This window comes from Sturnira hondurensis, unplaced genomic scaffold (assembly GCF_014824575.4).
Source record: "Sturnira hondurensis isolate 20B ecotype Veracruz unplaced genomic scaffold, ASM1482457v3 Scaffold0010128, whole genome shotgun sequence".
Classification (NCBI taxonomy): Eukaryota; Metazoa; Chordata; class Mammalia; order Chiroptera; family Phyllostomidae; genus Sturnira; species Sturnira hondurensis.
In genome coordinates this window covers 32,079,705-32,101,069 of record NW_028082759.1, presented here as the reverse complement: position 1 = coordinate 32,101,069, position 21,365 = coordinate 32,079,705, and the positions used below count along the sequence as shown (strand labels likewise).

Sequence of the window (21,365 nt, the reverse complement as noted above, 5' to 3'; positions counted from 1 at the left end):
TAATTTAAGGGAATTATGCATTATAAGGGTTTTCCAGGGATTTTTTTAAAGAAAATTAAAGTAATACCAGCTATTTTAGGAGATTCTTGTTTAGGAAAATAAGACTGAATTAAGTGTTTTATAATTGTCATACTAAGCAAAAATGGATCAAAACCGATTGTAGAAGAATAAAATTTATCTTCTTGTAAAAATTTGGTGGGTCCAGAAAATATGCAAAAAATATACTTTTGTTCCTCTATAGCCAGATGGTTTGTCCTATTTTAAGCCAATAGTATCTTCATACATATTTCTTGAATGCCATTGGTTTTAGCTGGAAGACAGTGACTACTATTAGAATTTTCCTTATTCCTGGATGATCTCAACTGTATTTTTGGAACATTTGGATGATCATATTGGATGATCATACCAAGAAAAAAATCTTTCATTACACTTAGCTAATAAAAACTGTTTATATAATTTAAAAAAACTCTTAAAATGAACAGTTCTTTTGACATGATGTTGACAGAAGTCACTTTGATGTAGTTTAGCGTCATGAATTTTCTATCTGTTCCATTTTTCCTGGGGCTCCATCAACCCAGACATCCTGATCTGTCATTTTGCAACCCCTGGCGAAGGCCTTGACGGAGAGAGGTTTTGACAAGTGCTGGACATCGGCGGCAGTGCAGAGTAAGCAGTGTGCGTTTCTCCAGGTGAAGCGACAAGATGCCAACAAGCGTCAAAAGAGCTGTGTGGTCTTCAATGGCCTCCAATGTCACAAAGCAAACTGTTGTTTGCATTGGGTGTTTGAGCATTGTGTATTGGCAGAGATTTGAAATTCTATTAGAATGGGAGGGAGAGATCTTTTGCCTTATTTACAAGTGTTTACAATAATAAGAACATTAAGGTCCCTAGAAAAATCCTTTAAATTCGCACTGAGTGAGTGATGGGAATAATTGCATAATGCGATAGGAGTCTTTAAAACTGTAACATGTCATTACATACTCTTTTTGTGTCTTCAGCAGTGATTTGAGTCATTCTTCCTGATTAAGACACGCTTTCTCATCCTTCTGGGCCGACAGTTCAAAGGTCAATTTAGAACTTTCACTGGGCCGTAATTAGACTTGTCGATAGGGTATTAACTTTTCAGACACGTCAGAGTCCTTCTTAGTTATACCCTCTGTTAATGACTGTGTGATAAATGTAAACATCCTACATATTGACTAGGCTGTTCTTTTTATATTATTTTGCATCTGCATTCACTCAAGAAACAGCTGTTGAAAGTTGAGTGGGATGCAAAACGGCACAGCCTGAAGATGTTCTTGTTCACGCAGCCGACTCTTTCTGATGTGATGCCTCCTGGCAGAGTTGTGTGGTGAATTCAACTTGTCTGACAGCCGTCAGCGCTGCTGACCAGTGTGGTCTCAGGGTTTCTAGTGATGGGAAAGAGTAGGAGAGTGTCCCATAGTTTAATGTTTTCCCCCGCTGCTGGATCTGAAGCTTCTGCCAACAACTATCTAAATCAACACCATGCCAGTGTGCTCTGCAGCCCAAAGGTCACCTCAACATCTGGCCCCACTGTCTGCTTCTCTCAGGTTTGTCACCGGGCAGCATCTGCTTATGGATTCTTTCTCAACCTCTCTTTGATCTCTCTGACAGTAAAAAGAAGCTCCCATTACCCATCATGTGTTAGCATTTAAAAAAAAAACATTCAAAAGCATAGGACATTGGAAAACTGGTGGGATTTCGTATGTTTTCTGCTACTTTTATTTTTAAGCTGGTCATTTTGTTTGACAAGAGACATGGAGTGAAGTGGTTCTATTCTTGATTTCCAAAAATGTCATTACAGTCAATAAGTCTAGCATGTGAAGACAGCTAGTCTACAAGACCCCCTGCCTTGTCCCTCTTGGCCAGTCTTTAAAGAATAAAGAGTGAATAGTACAAATTGTTTTTGTGTGTGTTTGTTTTATATGAACCCTGAAGAATCACTATTGATATCTATTGTCTGCTTTTCTTACATTTCTATCAGTGGTTAAGATCTCATGAGTTTTTCATCCACTAACTTGCAATATAGGGGGCAGTTTGGGGATGCTTCATCATCTCTGGTTAGGTACTAGGGAATGTTGTCCAAGTTTGTCCATCCGAAAAGTGAAGCCCAACAGAGTATTCTTCCCCAGCAACAGGCAGGCAGGTAGCGTGCTATTTGCAAAGGCTGCATATCTCCTGGACAAGGCACTCACTAAAACATCCCCATCCCCTTTAGCTCAGTTCCTGTTTCATTTCTAATTCAGCAAATGTGGAATGAATGCCTACATGGCCCCTGGCGTTTTCCTAAGTACAGAAGTAGACAAGACCGACACATGCCTTGTTCTTCACAGTTTACAATCTGGATTGATGGGGGGAGGAGGCTTCGAAATTTTCATGTCATGAAAAGCACTCAATGATTCAAGTGAGTCTGAGCCTGCCCAAGAATTGGCAAACCATTTCTGTATTTGTCTGTGAATGTAATTATGGTGGTTCACAGCTATGACTGTAACAGGATTTGAATTCTAGTCCAAATCAAATGGCACAGCTCTCAGGAGGAAGTTATAGTGTGTTCTCGGGCACTTAGCACAGCCACTAATGTACATTTGTGGAGGGAATTTGTGCTTTTCTTCGGTTTCTGTTCATTCTCCAAAAAGTTTGACTATTTCCTTCGGTATCCCTTCACTTTTCAGGAAACAAAACAATAGATTTTAAAAATTTTCAGGTGGAATTTAACTTTGGCTAAGTAAAACAAGAATTTGTCTTTTAAACCGCACTTGCCACAATTTCAAAGCACTTTTACCAGTTTGGCTCCCTTTGGTTTTCACAAAATCCTAGATACTTAGAAGAAATTTGACACTGAATTCTTAAGTCCGTAGTAACAAGGAGAGCATTAGGACCAGGAATCTTCGTATGTTATTGTTATTATTAATTTCTCATTTTTATTCTGTGAAAGGAATTCTCCTTCAGGTAATAAATGTATCTGAATGTGCTTAAGTACTCAATAAAGTGTGAAAAGATGTGAGATCTCTAAAGAAATGAGATTTTTTTTCTCCTGGGGGAATTGGTCTAAATACCTCATAGTCACAAACCTGTGCTAGGATGCAGACTGAGGGGAGAGAACAGCAAACGAGGACTGTTTCCCCCAGTTATCTGGAGTCCGGAAGGATGGGGTCACAGCAGCCCCGTTCCACTTCCCTCTTCTGCTCACCAGATCGGGAGCAAGCCATGCGGGCTCACTTGCTCCCAGGTTTTCGTATCTCATCTCAAAATAAGGTGTGGGGTGAGACGGCAGAAAGAATCATCTGATTTTTTATATATTTTTTGCAGTGTATATAGAGTTTCCGTATATATGTTATCTCCTTTAACCAGAACTTTTAGGTCTGATACTTTAGGAATTGATCATTTCACTTTAAAGGGTACACATCTATTTTGTTAAGTAAAGCCTTCATCAGAGGCATCAGATTATAAGGATTCTGTTTAATGACCTGATACCTGCTTTGGAAATAATCTGTCTGTGGAAAATCAGTCACCTAAATGGTAAGCACTAGAATTGGTAAAGAATAATCATTGTCCTATTAAGAAATTTGGTAATAAGTCTTTGTTCTAAACATTTACACATTCAGAATGATATATTAGTGTCTAATCAATTATAAGAATTATTACTAAATATGTGTAACATTTACCATACACACTGTGATAATTTTGCACATATATAATTACCTTATTTGGAGTACTCCCAAATGAAATTATACATTTTATAATTTTTAAGAAAAGAAATTTTTTCTTTTAAAAACAGATCACAAACCACCTTTTTTGTTAAGAAACCTACGAATCTACATGTATTGCTTTGACCACTAGAGGGAGTCTGCATTGTCACAAGTGGCCAAGGAACCTCGGGGAATAGGAAACAGGCTGTGTTACTGTCTACCCACGAAATTATATACCTACAAAATATCGTGGTAATCAAACTCAATTCCATCGGGTCTATTATCCTCCCCCGAAAAAAGGAATTTTTCATCATTTTTTCTTTTCTTTTTTAAAAAAATACAACCTGCAAAAGACAGTCACTTAAAATGCTTCCTCCAAAATGACAGGACTTAACAATCTAAAAGAACAGGAGGAGTGAAAGGAGGTATGTTAGTACAAACCGGTTCACTACCTTTCTGAAGTCAGTTTTGGTGCTGGTGGAAGAAGTACTCCGGAAATGAAACTCTTCTGTTGCTCCCTCTGGTCCTCCCCATATAGGCAGCAGCTGTGCTGGCTTTTTGCATCCTGACCTACTGGTATCCATCACCCCTAACCTGCAGGGACCTCCTTCTGGGGTGAGAGGGTAATTGTGTCTCATGTCCGGTCAGTCCGTAGCCCCTCTTCTGAGACCACCAAACAAGTGGCTTTGTGTGTGTGTGTTTGCAGAGCTGGTTTATAAATGAGGAGCTGAACCGAAACCACCTGCTCATTCCACATAGCTACGGGAACACAGGGGGAGGGCAGGGACGGCCATTCCTTTCTCGATATGGCTGGTTTTAGTCAGCAGCAGCATAACGGAGTTCGAATTGTAAAATTTCCTGTGTCCAATAGGACTTCTTGTGTTTTGCTTAAGTATCTTACCTTACTCATTATTGACATCTGACTTGACTCATTTCTGAGTTGTTTGCTTCCCATTACCCACGCGTAGGAAAGTTAGCTGGAGGACCCAACACAATGTATGAATGAAAACACATGTGGGTATTACGAATCTATACAGGCTATTTGTATGGAAAAATAATTTAGAAATAATATTTCAAGAGTAAATGCTGTGTTTCATGTAAACCTACTTTTGCCCCACTGCATATATATATATATATATATATATATGTATATATGTATATATGTATATATATATTTTTTAAAAATTTAATTCTAATTTTATTTTGTATTGGTCTCAGGTGTACAGCTTAGTGATTAGACTATAATATACCTTATACACCATTCCCCTCAATATTTCCAGTGTCCAACTGGACCATACATAGTTATCACAATATTATTGACTACATTTCCTATGCTTTACGTACTTCCCCATGACTATTTTGTAGCTTTTGATTTGCACTTCTTAGTCCCTTCACCTCTTTCACTCAGCTCCCCAACCCTCCTGCCATCTGGTAACCACCAGTTCTCTCTCTGTGTTTAGGAGCCTGTTTCGGTTTTGTTTGTCGATTTATTTTGTTCACTAGAGTCTACATATGAATGAAATCATATGACATTTGCCTTTCCCTGGCTTACTTTACTTAGCACAGTACCCTCTTGGTCCATCCATGCCGTCACATATGACAAGATTTCATTCCTTTTTTATGGCTGGATAATATTCCATTATATACATGTACCACAGCTTTTTTATCCACTTGCCTATTGAGCTTGGGCTTTTTTCATATCTTGGCTATTATAAATAATGCTGCAATGAACATAGAGGTGCATATATACTTTCAAATTAGTATTTTGGCTTTCTTCTGATAAATCCCCAGAAGTGGAATTGCAGAGTCATAAGGCAGATATATTTTTAATTCTTTGAGAAAACTCCATACTGTTTTCCATAGTAGCTGCACCAAACTGACGTACATTTACATTTAACTTTTTTTTAAGATTTTATTTATTTATCTTTAGAAGGGAAGGGAAGGGCAGGAGAGAAATATCAATGCATGGTTGCCTCTCGAGTGTCCCCTGCTGGGAACTGGCCTGCAACCCAGGCATGTGGTGCCCTGATGGGGAATCAAACCGCAATCGTCTGGTTCGCAGGCCCGCGCTCAATCTACTGAGCCATAGCAGCCAGGCCTACATTTAACTTGTGTTCTCTCATTGAAATGTGGGCATCTTTAATATTCTAGAAAATCACCATATTATTTCCAGATACCACCTGACTCAGAAGGCTCGGTGGCATTGCCTAACATAGTGCTTCTCAGACTGGCTGTGGTGATGGAACAGTCCTTTTATTCCTTTTCCAATTTGTTGTGGATCAATACTTCTGTCCAATACAATAGAAATAAATGACTAGAGAAGTGAAATAAAAAACATTTGAAATGCTACCTAGTTTTTTAGTATTATATTCAGCGGACATAAAACTACCCTGAGATTGCTGTGAGAGTTTCGGAACACTGCCTTTCATTTTCTGGGCCTTGTGGTGGACAGCGTGCACTCAGTCTGCAGGCGAATTTGAGCGGCTGTGACCTAACAGCATTCTCAGTTCACACCGAAGTGCACACCTTCCTCACAATCCAATCAGAGAAGAGGCGGCGTTGTCTTTCAGACTAATAAATGCAGAACAGCAACTCTAACAGCTCTCCCTTAGTTTCCTTTATGTGGACGGAGGGAGGGTTTGGAAGGTTTTGTTTCTGATGAATATAGGGTAAGGATAGATAGAAAAAGAGTTGTATTAAAAATTTAAAAGCACAGTGGATGGCAGTGCCCGTTGAATGAAAATAAGATTCCAAATGTTTGACCCTGAGCATATAATTAAAAGTTTATTGAAGATGGTATTTTCTAATCACCTTACACTACAAAAGGTTTAACAACAAATTATTCTTGTCTTCAATAAGTTTGGGGCAGGAATGAAGCAATTAAAGGGGGTCTTTGTTGTTCATGAAATATTCAGTAGGCAAAGAATCCGGAGAGCTGAGTAAAATAGGCTGAACACATTGCCTTATTTTTCTTTCTTTTTGGTTGCCCTTTGGAAATGGAGCTGATGGTGATTTTGTTTCCCAAACCTCAACAGATACTGAGGATGGATTAACGAAACAAACGTACTGGTCTGAGGATCAAGACACCTAGTTATTATCTTGTAACTACTTAACTAGCCTTCTGGCCTTTAGCAAACCACCTTAGACCTCAGTTTTCTCTTCTTAAAGTGGGAAGACGGACCCCTCTCTGTCTTCCTCACAGGATTACCAGGAGGACCAGGCTGATTAGTCAGAGGGCTTTGAAAACCATGAAGCATGTTATAGACATGTGCATGTGTGCATGTGTAAATGTGTACATGCGTATGTGACACTGCTCTTCACTTTTCTTAATCAAACACTTATTTTCCTGAACTCTCTTGAAATACACACTCTACATCCATTGTTGACTCATTCTATGTATATTTTATGGTCTCTTGTCACTTCACCTCCAGTCCATCCATAACTTTAAGTGTATAATGATTTATATTCTCGTTTTAAATTGTGGAGGAAAGAATCTTTTACATACCATCTCTAAGATTTAGCCTCACCTGCTTGGTGATACTGTGGTTCTGAGTTTGCAGGTCTGGAAAAAAGGGAGTCCTGCCTCTGAAAGGTCAGTGCCAGCACACACCCCCACGTGCAACAGGTGCCCAAGCTCTTGACCCTCAGCTGTTTTCTATAGCCGTGGTCAGACCTCAGATTCTGCATGAGTCCTTGGTCTTCCTGGTGGTGCTCCACAAATGGTCATAATGCAGCTTTCTTCAGAGAACAGGGATTGCATGACAGTGGAAGGTCATTGCCCTGGGAATGATGACAGATAGTCTCAAGGCTAGGACCAGTCCTGATCAGTCTCTCAGATCCCTGGGGAGATGGGTCTAAACAATTGGAATCTAAATACGAAGTTCTGGTAATAGGAGATAGAAAAGTATCTTTCACCCCTGTAAACTGGAAGAGTCTGTGTTAGTTCCTGGAAGAGTCACATTAGCTTGAGAACAAGTTCAAAGAATTGTGTGATCTCATTCATTCATTCACACATCCATCCATTCAACTGAGCACACATCATAACCAGGTCCAGTGCTTGGTGCCCCATAGACCAAGGCAATGAAAAGGATCATCGGAGTCTCTGGATTTTGTGTAAAATACAGGTAACTCTACAGGGTGTGGGAATAGCTTCAGGACACTTTATTTCTTCTGCTGCTATCTTTGAAGGTGTGTGCAATCTAACAGAGAAGTCAGAAAACCAGCTTGACTTTATTCTTGCCCTTACACAATTACAACTCTGACCCAGCTTCTACTCTCTCCCCTTACTCTACTAAGACGTTCTTTGAAGTGTGTCTGGCCAGTTTATCTTCCTCTTTGAGAAGGCTGAGCTAACAATGTTGAGGGAGATGTCTGGCAAGCCAGAACATGGTCCTGGCCCCATTCTTCAGCTCCAGGGCCTACCTCTGCTCTGATCAGCTCCATTCTTTAGCACAAACATCTGACTATGTCAGTGACTACAGAGTCACCATCCTCTTGTTGGCCAGTGCTCACGTACACTCTCCCAAGAGACATGGTTAAATGAGAATGCCCATTTACAAATTTACAATTGAGATGGACTCTTTTAGAGACAGAAATACTTGAATATCCTAATCAGGGCATCCCTTTATAGACCTGCAGACACCTGGAGATCACATTAGTCTTACAGAGGCCACTGCTTGATGATATTGGCACTATGGTAGGCAGGCGCCTATTTTCAGTGTGTTGTGTATTCATTTCCATGGTCCTTTCTCTTTGTTTCATCTGTGAGTTTCTTTTCTAATAATGCTCCGCCCACAGAGGACACTAGCTTAATGCTGACTGATTCAATTCTTTGAGATAAAATCTAGCTAGCTTCACTCTGTACCAGTATAAACACATGTCAGAAAGAACAGACCTTCAGGCGTTCTCACTAGCTCCGTGGTAAGTGTGGTGAGTAATGAGGAGTAGGTGGAGGAGCCAGCCTGACCTACGTTCTGTGGAAGGAGATTGCTCTGGTCCCACCCCTTAGTGCAGCAGTCACTTGCTTCTTCTCCAGGTGGGGGAGATCAGACTTGGGAGACAATAAAGGGCCTGATCAGTTTTGAGGCTTTGACAAGCCCAGTTCTGCCAGTGACTTGTTAGTTTCCCAGGGTGCATTGAATTGGAAGGCAATTTTTGTGCCAGTACCATTTTTGTTTAATGTATTTCTTCCTATACCTACTGTATCTCAGGCACTTGGGAATCACGGGTGAGCAGAAACAAGCCGATTGCATGTCGACTCAAAAAGGACTTAGGAAGCCATCCACTTTCCGCCTCTGATGGCCACCGTTCCCCACCCAGTTGCCATCGCAGCCATATGTTTAAACTGGTGCTTGTGTATACATATGTTGGATGCATGTGCCAGGGGGATCCCTGCTTCTCTGACAGTCTGTAGCCTTTGACAGTGGACAGGAGTGAAATAGGACGAGGTGGACATCCATTTGGCTCCCTCTGTTTTCATTTCAGAGCTTTTGGAAGAGCTTGTAAGTCATTTTCCTCTGCAGTCACTAAGCCACTAATTTTCCTAAACCCTGTGACCTATTGAAGGGTTGAATTAGTGGTGATAAATTGGGGCATTTAGACTTTTTGGTAAAGAATACAGTTTTGACAAATGTTTATGTTGATGTAGAGTATTTGAGTGATACTAAACTATTTATATGGCGCTTCTCACTCTCTGCTGAACTGCCTCCACCCCCTGCAACAGCATTTACCCCAGGAGCCGCTCCATCCCAAAGCACTGAATTGTTCATAAAACCAGGAGGGGGGACTGAGTGGTGAATTTTGTGCCCAGTGACACATGTGTAATCCCTTCCTAGCATGAGTGTTTGGTTCTATTTCTTACTGGAAGGCATGAAACTAATTGCTTATGTGCATGTTTAAACCCCAAGAATGTCCTGGCAGAAAGTGAATGCCTGGGGGTGTTTGTATCCACGTCCCACAGTGGCGTGAACAGAAGTGGTTCCAGCTAAAGGAGGAACAAGCCTGCCTTGAAAAACCATCTCTTCAGTTTCTAAATTTTATTTTACGTGTTTGTTTTTAATAGAACAAGTCACAAATATTTCTTGAACCACAGCTCAACGTGTGTGTTACTGAAAATCAATGTTATTCCTTCAAATTTGGGAAAGAATAGTATAGAAGTTTTCTTTGGTGATCGTGTTTGTATGTGTGTGTGTTAAATCAGAATTTTCTAGGCAGAAAAAAGGCCTTATTGTTTCTTGACTGGAAAATAGGCTGTGAATAAGAATAGCCCTATAACCTCCAAAATGCATAGCGTGTGGATTTATTACTTTTTAAATAGAACATTTTATCCTAAACATGGGGAGTGTAATGGTGTTAAACAGTTGGTTTAATTGTAAAGACTATATAGTGTTGGGACATTTTTTTTGGAATTAGGAAAAAAGAGTGTTACATCAAGATATATTTCTCCTTACTTATAAGGGGAAAAATACACACACACACACACATAGTACACAGCTGTAATTTATCTGAGGGATTTTCCAAGAGTGGAGATGCCAGTCAAAATTCAGAATCAAATATGCCTTTGCTAGACTGTTAGCCAGCTGGAGGTGGGGTATTATCAATAGAGACCATGACTATTTTAACATGGACTAATTTAGTTATAAATTGTAGCATAGAGGAGGGAAGGCATGATGCTTTTTCATGATGGTTTAGGAGATTGCAATAGTTCTGCCTATTTGTCTGTGTCCGTGTATAAGACAGGCCCTCACAGTTTCTGTCAACGAAGTCAGGCCATGCACGTGGACATGTCAGGGAGTTCAGTGATTAATATGCTTCCTCTATTCTTTAAAGAAATTCTAGAAATAAGATTGAATTCAGTTAGGAGTATTTTGAATTTCTGTGTGTTTATTTCATTATTTATTAAGTAATGAGCTTTGCTAGCATGTTATAAATATAACATATTTTAAAGTTTGATGTTCATATGTATACGGAATTTACCCCAAAATATGCAGTATATTTGGAAACAAATAAGAATGTTTTTAAAGGTAAAACAGTATACATAGCTATTTTATAAAACCAATTTAATACTAGGAGAGAAATGAAAGGCTGTTTAAACTTAATGACCAGTATCTCAGAATTTATTTTCAAATGAACAATTTTTCAGCACCCAGTGCCAAGAAAACCAGGACTCCAAAATTTGCATTTCAGCAAAAGTTGGACCCAGGAAAGTTTACTGAAAGTGTGCATTTTAAACAAAGTGTGAATTCCTTGTGGGTGTGGTTTTTTCAAAAAAAGATTTTATCTGTTTTTAGAGAGAGGGGAAGGGAAGTAGAGAGAGTGGGAAAGAAACATCAATGTGTGGTTGCCTCTGGCACGCCCCCGCCGGGGTCCTGGCCTGCAACGCAGGCATGCGCCCTGACTGGGAATCCAACTGGCGACCCTTTGTTTTGCAGCCAGTGATCAATCCACTGAGACACACCAACTAGGGCCAGGGCTTGCTCTTTTTTAAAAAAAATTCATTGTATCCTTACCATCTAGCATTATGTCTGCCATATAGTCTACAGGAAATAAGTATTTATTACAAAATAAATAAGTTAATTTTTAAAAAGATAGGAAGGCAGAAAAGAAAGAAGGAAGGCCTGGAAAATGGAAAAGCTTCACAGGAATCTAGTTTTAGGTGCTTTTCACATGTTAATTGTAGTCACCACAGCCACCCACGTCTCTAGGAGCTTTGCTAGCAGAGCGGGTAGATACAAAAGGGGACAGGCATTCTTGTAGGAGTGGCTACCGAACTGTCACAGGTGCAATGATCCAGCCTGAATTTGGGGTTTTATGTGCAGACTTCTATATTATCACATGGCTCTCACCGAGTCAGGAAATGAGTTTTGTGCTGACTGCAAGAGCAGAGAGCAGAGGGAATGATGGTTGAGTATAGTTATTTGGTACTAAATGTATTTGTCCGTGTTGTGATACAGGATGAGAGAACTCAGCCCACCCAGGAGATGGCTGGGAAGGGGAATGTGACCTGCAGTGTGTTACGTCCAAGAACCAGCCTGCCATGTCCACTCCCAGCTCTACCCACCTCAGTTAGCCAGAGGCCTGTTGTGGACAACCTCAGGTAGATCTAGAGAAATGTGAGGAGTATTTTTAAAGACCTACCATGAATGAGCGAAGCCTTCATTATTTATTACTCCTTTCACAGGGCTGAAAGCAGGTGGAGCTGTTTTGCCAACTATGCAAAGTAACACACATGTGAAAAATACTTGAAGGAACTTTGAATTATCCAAAGATTAGTATCTTTTTAATTTACATTTCTGGAGCATCTTTTATATGCCATAGACTTTTAGATGCTATCGAATTTGGGAGAGGAGGGTTGAATTTATGTATTGTAAAATTATGACGTAATTCACGTATCCTAAAATTAATCTTTTGAAGATGTACAGTTCATCAGAGTTTAGTAGATTCACAGGGCTATGCAACCATCACCACTATTGAGATCTAAAATATTTTCATTGCCTTCCAAAAATACCCTGATGGCAGGCATCCCCAGTTCTGTGCCCCTTCATCCCTAGGTAATCCCTGATCTGCTTTCTGTCTCTATGAACCTGCCTATTCTGGATATTTTGTATAAGTTGGATCATATAATGTATGACCTGTTGTGTCCAGCTTCTTTTAATGAGCATCATGCTTTCAAGGCACATCCGTGTGGTCGCGTGTGTCTGTACTGCATCCTGTTTATGGGTGAATAATGTTCCCTTGTATGGGTATACCGCATTGGTTTATTCACTCACCAGTTGATGGACATTTGGAATGCTTCTCCTTTTTTGGCTATTGTGAATAATGCTAATATTAACATCTGCGTACATGTATTTGCATGGAGGTATGGTTTTTTTTGCCCCTAGTTTTTGTTTTTGTTTCTCTGGGGTATACACCTAAGAGTGAAATTGTTGGGTCATATGGTAACTCTGTGTTTAATCTTTTGAAGACCGGTCAGGAGTTTCCCACAGTAGCTACGTCATTTAACAGCCATCCTAGTGGGTGGACAGTGGTATCTCATTGTGGTTTTGACTTGCATTTCTCTAATGACCAGTGATATTGAACATCTTTTCACATGCTTGTTGGTCATTTGTGTTTCTTCTTTGGATAAACGTCTAGGAGTAATTTTGTTTGGTATTATTATGTATTTTTGAATTAATTAGGAGACAAAAATTAAGGCAGACTTCAATTCAAACAATTCTCCACTAGAAAAAGGGGAGGGGGTTGTAGGGTAGATGTTGGGTGACATCTGGGGTCACAAAGGAGGTAGGTTGGGCATCGAAGCAGGTACAAGAGAGTGGACCTAGGTGGTGCTGACTACAGTTGTACAGAGTTTAAAAGGGCAGAAGCACATTAAAGAAAATGGGAATGGAGGTGCTTAAGAAAATTTTTCTTTCTCAAAATAAAACATAGCATTATTAAATGTTGCTGCAAATTTTGATTTCAATTTTAAAAGCTAGGGAGAAGTGAAAGCGTGTAATCGTCAGGATCACCTGTGTTTTTATTGCCATATAAGGGGCTTTATTAGAATCATATTTCCAGGCCCTGGTCAGGTAGCTCACTTGGTTAGAGCATCATCTGATGCCAAGGTTGAGGGTTTGATCCTTTGGTCAAGGTACATGCAAGAATCAACCAATGAATGCATAAGTAAGGGGAACAATAAATCGATGTTTCTTTCTCTCTCCTTCCCTCCCTTCTCTCTCTAAAATCAATCAATAAATAAAAATTAAGAAAAAAGAACCAAAGCCCTGGCTGGAGTAGCTCAGTGGATTGAGTGTGGGCCTGCGAACCACAGGATCGTGGTTCGATTCCCAGTCAGGGCACATGCCTGGGCTGCAGGCCAGTTCCCAGCAGGGGACACACGAGAGGCAACCATACATTGATACTTCTCTCCTTCTCTCCTTCCCTTCCTCTCTAAAAATAAATGAATAAAATTTTTTAAAAAATGAAAAAAAGGAAGAAAAGAACCATATTTCTGGCTAAAGCACCAGAAATTTGTAACTGGCACAACTTTATTTTTTTGTATTTTTAATTTTCTAAGGGTCCATGCATCAGTTTATTGTTAATTCTTGTGCATCATAGAAACTTCTATATTTTAAGTTAAACAATGCCCCAGAGATGCAGGACACAGATCATTTGATTTCATGTTTTTAATTGAAATAAAATAGAACATTTTGTACTTTGCTCCTCCAGGCACAGACCTGGGTTGGGGAGGGACCACCACCTTAAGAAGACAAGGGGCAAACCCAGCTTATCAGTGAAAATAGACAAAAGGAACATATGAGGAAAACCATGTATTCAAAAGGATGACTCAGCTGGTTAGACAGACTGAACAGGCGGGTACAACGCTGGAGGGGGAAATGCAGGTATGAGGAAAGAAGTGTTTGAAGGAGAAAGCCATTGAATGGCTGGAAACAGAAGAGTTGTTTTAATGGAGGATAAAATCTACTGTGCTTGGGGGAGAGGGAAATCAAGGGAGGAAACTTTTCTGTTGCCTTTAAAATAAAAAAAAATTAAAAATAGAACTAGAAATTAGAAAGCAAGAAAAAAAGTTGAAAAACACATGAGAATTTCTAGTAAAAAGAACTGACCCATCTCTCCTAGCATTCACTGAGTTGAGCTTTTTACCTCAAATGATTTTTTTGATAAAATGAATTATATTTTATAAGTGACAGCAACAAAAATATTTTCAAAAGCAAGAGAATGTTTGTAAAGGTTGTTTCCATCTATCTGTACAGCACACATCTCCCTACTTAGCTTGGAGGCCACCTTACTTTGGTCAAGGCTTAAGATGTTTGCTTGAGGTTAGGCATGTATTTGTAGCCTCACACCTCTTCCTCATACGAAGATCTTCCTAATTGGTCCTTGTTTGTCAGCCCTCAGCACTGTTCAGTGAAGTAGACCTGACCAAGGGAATCCCTGTCTGTCTACTTCCCTAAGTCAGGAAGCTCTGCCCAAAGTAGAGACTGGTTTTTGTCAGCCCTTTTCCCTTCAAGCTGACTGATGAATGAATGAATGAATGAGTGAATGAATGAATGAGAAAAAACTACACATTCTAGTCTTACTATCTTAATGAAGTTTAATTTCAATGAAAAGGTTCTGAATGTTTCAACAAGTTTATGAATCATCGCCTCTAACTTTCTTGTCCCTTAGAAACTCAATACCTAAAGGACTGTCCTAGAAATGCAACCATATACATTTTTTAGTTTTATTTTTCAACTACAGCTAACATTCAAAGTTAATTTGGGTAAGTTTCAAGGGTACAGCACAATGGTTAGACAGTCAAATGCTTTACAAAGTGTTCCTTGTCCAGTTGCCATTATGTTGTCTTGCTTTTCAGAAACTGGCACCACAATCTCTTTGCTTTTGCCACTCTTTCTAATTTAGACAGATAGATAAATAGATAGATAGACAGACAGACAGACACAGATACACACACACATACATAATGACTTTGGGTGTTTATGACACTGCTTCTTAACAAAAGCAATTTTTTCAAGTTCTATAATAGTCTTGATTTCTTGGGCTACGAAAGGCCTATGCAGGACTCATCACATATGGATAGGATTCCTCCTGGGACATCAGCTATCTCTGCCTGCAGACTTGGTTAATACCATAGATTCTGTACCTCTTCATTTTTCTGTGGACTGAACAGTCATCCCCATCAGTAGCTGTGTGATCACATTCTGACTGTAGACACTGTTTTCTCTGCTCTGAATATCACCACCTGTGCCCTACCTCTTGGTGTGGCTCAGTGTGGGTGAGATACCCGTCCTGGACCAGTCAACTGAAACCTGGGATGTATTGCACATGGCAACTCCCATGAAGATGGAGATAGGAATAGTTGCTGGATCCCATGGGTGTCTACTGCATTCTAACAAATGAGCCAGCATCTTATTTGTAAGTAAGATGTTGGTTTTGTTGTCGCAGGAGTTTCTTTGATCAGGATAAACTACCTTCTTTAGTTCTAATGACTTCCCTGGGGATAGCAAATTTATGCTAAGTAAAATGCTGCTAGTGTAGTAACCACGAGAACCCCACAAACTCCTTTAAGGAGAAGATTAAGACCTGTTTTAGGGGCTTCGGGCAGGGCCACTGGTAGACTCTCAACCTTGGTGCACACAGAGAGCAGGCTTAATGGAATAGTATTTATCCATACACAATGTGAACTCTGCTTCTCAACAGGCAGGAATTGGAGCCTAGCCCTGGACTGTGTTTGTGGGAGGTTTTGTCCATTGTTCCTGATGCTGAGAGTGATCTGAAAGACAAAGTCAGGGTGAAATGAGCAATAAAAGCAACACATGCAGTTCAAACCTTCAGTCCTAAGCATTTAGGTCAAGAGGGACAATTTAGGTAGAAGATCAGAGCTTGGAACTAGAGTGCCAACCCAGATTGAAAATATCCAAAAATGACGGTAGAGAAACATGACTTAGCCATGAGAAATCCTTCTGGGATTCCTGTAAACCTTGGGAGAGAACCATGAAAAGCAATGAGCAGATTCAGACACCACAGTAATAATTACAATAACAATAGCAGCTAACATTATTGAGCATTTACTGTGTGCCCAAATGTATGCTAGCTGCTTTTAACAAGGAGCTCATTCGACAGACTGTATTTTATAATTAATTTTAAAATGTGGATCCTATGATACATGTCTGTGTAAAGAAATCAAGAAGCGTGGTTCCTTCTTATGCATTCCTTTCAGCACATAACCTTTGGGAATATTTTGATGAATTCTTAATTTTCTGACATGCCATGATTTTAGATTAGATTTTTAATGTGGTGGGGATAGAGCGTTTACAGCTTATCCTCCTCAGTTGCTTGAGAACGTTCTGGTGAACTGTTAGTCCTGTACTTGTACGTAATTGTCATTTTTCTGGCAATTGGCTAATATAATCATCAGGAAATCATCGCTTTTTTTAGCCTTTAAAAATGTGTTGTCTACCTCATTTCTATTGTTTTCCTCTAAGAACGTTTAGTTCTTATATAGCTGTTACTGAAATGTTACTGTTACCTCTGTGGCAACATATTCCAGCATATATCGTTTTGGTCAGCTTTAAAAAGGTTTACTTTTTTTTCTTAGGGTTTTTGATTGTCCAGTGAGCACATGAGACTGCTTTGTTCTGAATTTCAATGGCCAGTTAGGGAGGAAGGAAGCGCCACTTTTTTAAAATATATTTTGCCATGAGTACATATTTTCCCCCTGTAACTCAAAAGATTGTATGCATATTAGGCTTATCACAAGCTTCATTCAAATAGTACATGTAACTGTATTTTGTCTGGTGGGCTTTTCTGTTAACATTCCTGAGTTTTTGTTCAGGCATCATAATGTGCTGCCTTTTCCATTAGAACAAAGGCTCCCAAATGTCGGTTCATCAGCTGACAATACCAGTTTTGTCTCTTAATTAGAAAAGAGAATAAAGCTGTTTAGGGGTGTCAATAAAATGACAGATGCATCATTAGCAGACGGCTGTGGTGGATCAGTTCTGTGCAAATACTTGGAATGGAATTAATAGAAATTTCTGCTAGCACATTTAAATCGCAAGCTTGGGGGAAGAAAGCAGTGTTTGAATGCAGTGAACAGCCATTTAGGACTGAATTAAGAGTGTAAGAGAAATCAAGTTGCAATAGAGAATATATTACATTATGGAGAATTTTATATGTTATTAATATATAACAAATGAACCATTATAGATATTATATGATTAATTCATTTAGTAAATATTTATTGAGGGTCTACTACATGCCAGGTGGTAAATTTAACGAGAGAGTATAAGCTCTGAGTCCAACCCCAATGTGTCTGTCCCTTGTAATTAGTAGGACAAAATTTCAATTCAACCATAAATCTCGGAAAGGCTTTTTTGAAGGTTTTGCATTAGATGGCTGCACGCTGTGTAAAGCCCAGGGTACCCAGTGCGGTTCAAAGGAGAATTTCACTTAGTCCCTATTTCCTGAATGGCTGTTGGCAAGGTTGCATTAGCAAGGGTAGGTAGGTATATGTGAGTATGTCCCACACAGACATTATATCATGAAATTTAGTGATCAGGACACACTTTACTTAGGGACTGGACACTACTTGTTCAGTTAATTTCCTGATGCTTAAAATAATGCCGTGAAAGAGTAGGTACCAATAAATATTTACAAATGAATGGCCGAGAAAAGAATGCATGCAAAAATGCCCACTAACTGAGGCAAAGGAACACAAACAATAGGCTAATTGGATACATTTTAAGAAAGACATGAATGATTATGTTGGAAGCCCTTCATTTGGTTTGAAATCTACTTACTTGCTTATTAATTCTGTCAAACACCTAAGCTGTTCCAGGCACCGTGATAGGACCTGAGAGGTGAGCAAAGAAACCCCCAGTCCCTGTCCTCAAGGAGCTCCCAGTTTAGCTTTATGTGCTGACTGATTCTGGTCATATTACAGGTCCCCCTCTGATGTATCAGCAGGATATAGAAGAATACAAAATGTCACAGATCTCTAAGGCTTGGCCATGGAGCTGTGTTGAAAAAAGTCTTTTTATTTTTTGTAAATTTCAACAGGAAAATGTATCGCCCTTTGTAAGAACCTAGATATGTAACGTTTTGGGTGACTCTCAGGAACTGCCGTGTTCTTACTTCTGGTTCTCAGGCTCCCCATTTCAACCACATTTGTTCAAACAGTATTGTAGCCAGTGTATTTAACACCCAGAAGGTGACTTTAATACTCCTTTCTCTATATGACAATGTCATTTAATGATAAATTATGTAACAAACCAGTAATAAGTGTTTTCTTATAATATTTTAGTTTTTGCATTAATAAAGAAGAAATTTCAGTTTAATACTGTTCAAAATCAGATAATACCTTATGTGTGAACTAAAATGTGCATTTGCACTTGATCTTAGCCAAAAGGCCGAGAAGCGATAAAAATGTGCATTTGTCAAATAAAAATATTACACCTCATAGTTTGCATTGTTACACTGTTTAAAATTTGAAACACACATAAAAATCCCAGGGAGTTACATCAAATGAATTATAACACAGGTTCAGTTTCTTTGCCATAGAATCACCGGGCTATCATAGTTTAGAATTTACGTTTAAACAAGAACTATGTAGAACCCGTCGGTCAGGAATTATATTCAAAGTCAATTTACCTCTTTCCTAGTAGTTTAGAACATACTCTGGAAATAAATACATGTAGCTGAGTCTGGGTGTGGCAGAAGGGACAGGTGAATAACCGTCACTTCTCCTCACTGAACTTTGTTGCAGAATACCAAGTTCATGAAGGAAATGTAACAAAAATTAGCCCACTCATGTAACCTTAACAGTTGCTTAGAATTTAGATCAACAAAAGATTTGTTAGGATGAGTATTTTATCATGAACACTGTTTAAAATTGTTGGCACGTGGTATTAGTAAAGAGCAGACTAGCTTTCAGTGGTTTTGTTATTGTTCTTCAATTCTCTGCAGAGAGTGCCACCGTATTGCCTGCACGCCAAGTGGACCCCTTCCACTGCTCTGCCCTTGGTCTGTCACTGCACTTGACCACCTTGCTCCACATGTGGACCCATGCCTACAAAAGCAGGGTTTTCCAAGACAGATCTTAGATGTGCTTGGTGGTCCTTACCCAGACCCCTGTCTAGACCTTGATCCCTGTCTGTCTGGCCTATATGTTCCAGAAGTATGAGTCTCAGTTATTTCTCTATCTTGGTGCAACTCTGTGACTTAGACATTCTAGACTTTGTAACTTGTCTGCCTAAACCTACGGCACTTACCTGCCTATCTTTGCCTTCACTGATACTGATCTTCCCATCTTATGTTACTAGTCAGCTCACCCTCCCTGCCCCCCAACTGTGCCTTTGTCCACACTCTGACTCTGGTGCTCTTGCCTCCCTGGTGTGGTTGCCGGCCCAGCTTAATCATGACACAACCTATTTCCTTGCTTTGGTGGCCAGCAATGAAGGAGTTACAAATTGATAAGTCAAGGTATTTTTGTGTAGATTCCTTCTAGCAGTTCTGCAGATAGAAATGGGGAAACAGCATTGCTTTACTCAGCTGAGAGCCCTGGGAAATTCCAACTGACAGAGACAAAGGAAAACAGGAGCACCTGCCTGCCACTGCCCCCTGGTGTCTCACTGAAGCAGCCTGGTAGAGGGCTTTTCTGAGGCTTTGCCAGCATTTACCAGTCTTTCCTCACTGTTGCCTGTTTCTCAGTGTTGCCATAGGCTTTAAAACACTCCCTCCTGCCCTTAATAAAGACCTTTAATGACATAATGACTTTCCCCTTCCAGTCTGGTCTAATCTTTCTAGCTGGTTCCCAGACATCAGAGAGTCTTCTCCACCTAGTCCTCCGTTATCTGCCCACCGACAACCAGTTCCTACCCCTGTGCTTGCTTTGTGCCCTTACCTTCTCTTCAGTCTTCTACTCCACCTGCTAGAATTCCACTCACCCTCTAAGGTGCCATTGCCCTGCGATGCCTCCTCCACCCCCGCCCTACCCCAAGTGGGTCCCTGCTGTCTTCTCTCTGGCCATCAGTAGAGACCACCTCATAGCAACGGCTACATTGTGCAGTATGATTTTTGTTTCCTCCCGTATCAACGACAGATCTCCCAGAGGAGAGGCTGTGTTTTGCTCATTACATGTATGGCCAGTGTCTGGCACTGTCATTGGTGATATACCATAGATGATGTTTTTAAAGTTTATTAAAGAATGGAAGTCAGTGCAATGACAAAACCACCATGGTGACTTTGAGAATCATTGCTCTTATTTACTAACTTAGAAATATGACTTGTCCCAAAGTTTGGAGTAAAGATGAGGTAGACCAAATTGCCATGTGTAAAGGAGTCAAAAGGGACACACATGTAGCCTTTTTACTCAGTGGACTGAAACTGTCATTGTGCAGAGTGTCATCTACTAGTTGCTGTTCATGTTTAAGACCTCCAGTCATAAAAAACCAACCAACCAACGAAAAAAAGTCTTTAAGTTGTGGTCGTTGTCTACTGATATCGAGTCAGGGAAATTGGTGATAAAATTTACATATATTGCTTTCCTGAACATATTGTAATAGTGACATAGTTGTATATAGCTGTATATATCATTGAAAACTTGTATATACCTGCATATATAGTGACTAGCTGTATGTAGCTGTACACATAGCTGAACAGTTGTGTACGGCTGCACATATAGTTGAATAGTTGTACATAGCTCTACAGTAAGTTGGATGAAACTGACTCATCAAAATATTTCCATTGTCTATGATCCAAAGCAAAGGTATACTTTAATTCTCATTAATAGTGCCTCGGGTATACATGAATTTTGATTGATAGTGGGTCAGCTCTGAGCCAAGTCTCTCTGGAAGATTCTTCCGCACACTACATAATGTTGTAAATATCAGTATGCTTAGTTTCTGTAAAGAAGAAAATGCATATTTTATTTTATCTTTACTTCTTTTCATGTAATAACCACAGGTGAGGAAATTAAGGGGGAATATTAATGGCATCACTTATTACCACCAACTTTTTAAAGTTATAATTAATCATTCACACATTTATTCCTTCAGCAAACACGTGTCAACCACTTGGCACATGCCAGACAAAACAGGCCCAACAAGGTCAAGAGTATACAGTGCTGAGGGACAAGGAAGCCTCCTATATAATACA

General features: G+C 39.7%; 1 protein-coding gene, 1 long non-coding RNA gene and 1 pseudogene across 3 annotated transcripts in view; 1 reads left to right on the top strand and 2 right to left on the bottom strand.

Annotated features, from left to right (window-relative positions):
- CYP7B1 (cytochrome P450 family 7 subfamily B member 1) overlaps positions 1-21,365 on the top strand; it is a 182,982-nt gene that overhangs the window by 96,093 nt on the left and 65,524 nt on the right. The gene's annotated exons all lie outside the window — the stretch shown is intronic.
- LOC118995513 (uncharacterized) lies at positions 2,129-14,487 on the bottom strand. Its single transcript, XR_005068283.1, has 4 exons — positions 14,477-14,487; positions 9,725-9,729; positions 8,907-8,915; positions 2,129-2,258 (listed from the first exon to the last, which is right to left on the bottom strand). It is a non-coding gene; the product is annotated as an uncharacterized LOC118995513 (long non-coding RNA).
- On the bottom strand, positions 18,489-18,631 carry LOC118995625 (uncharacterized; annotated as a pseudogene).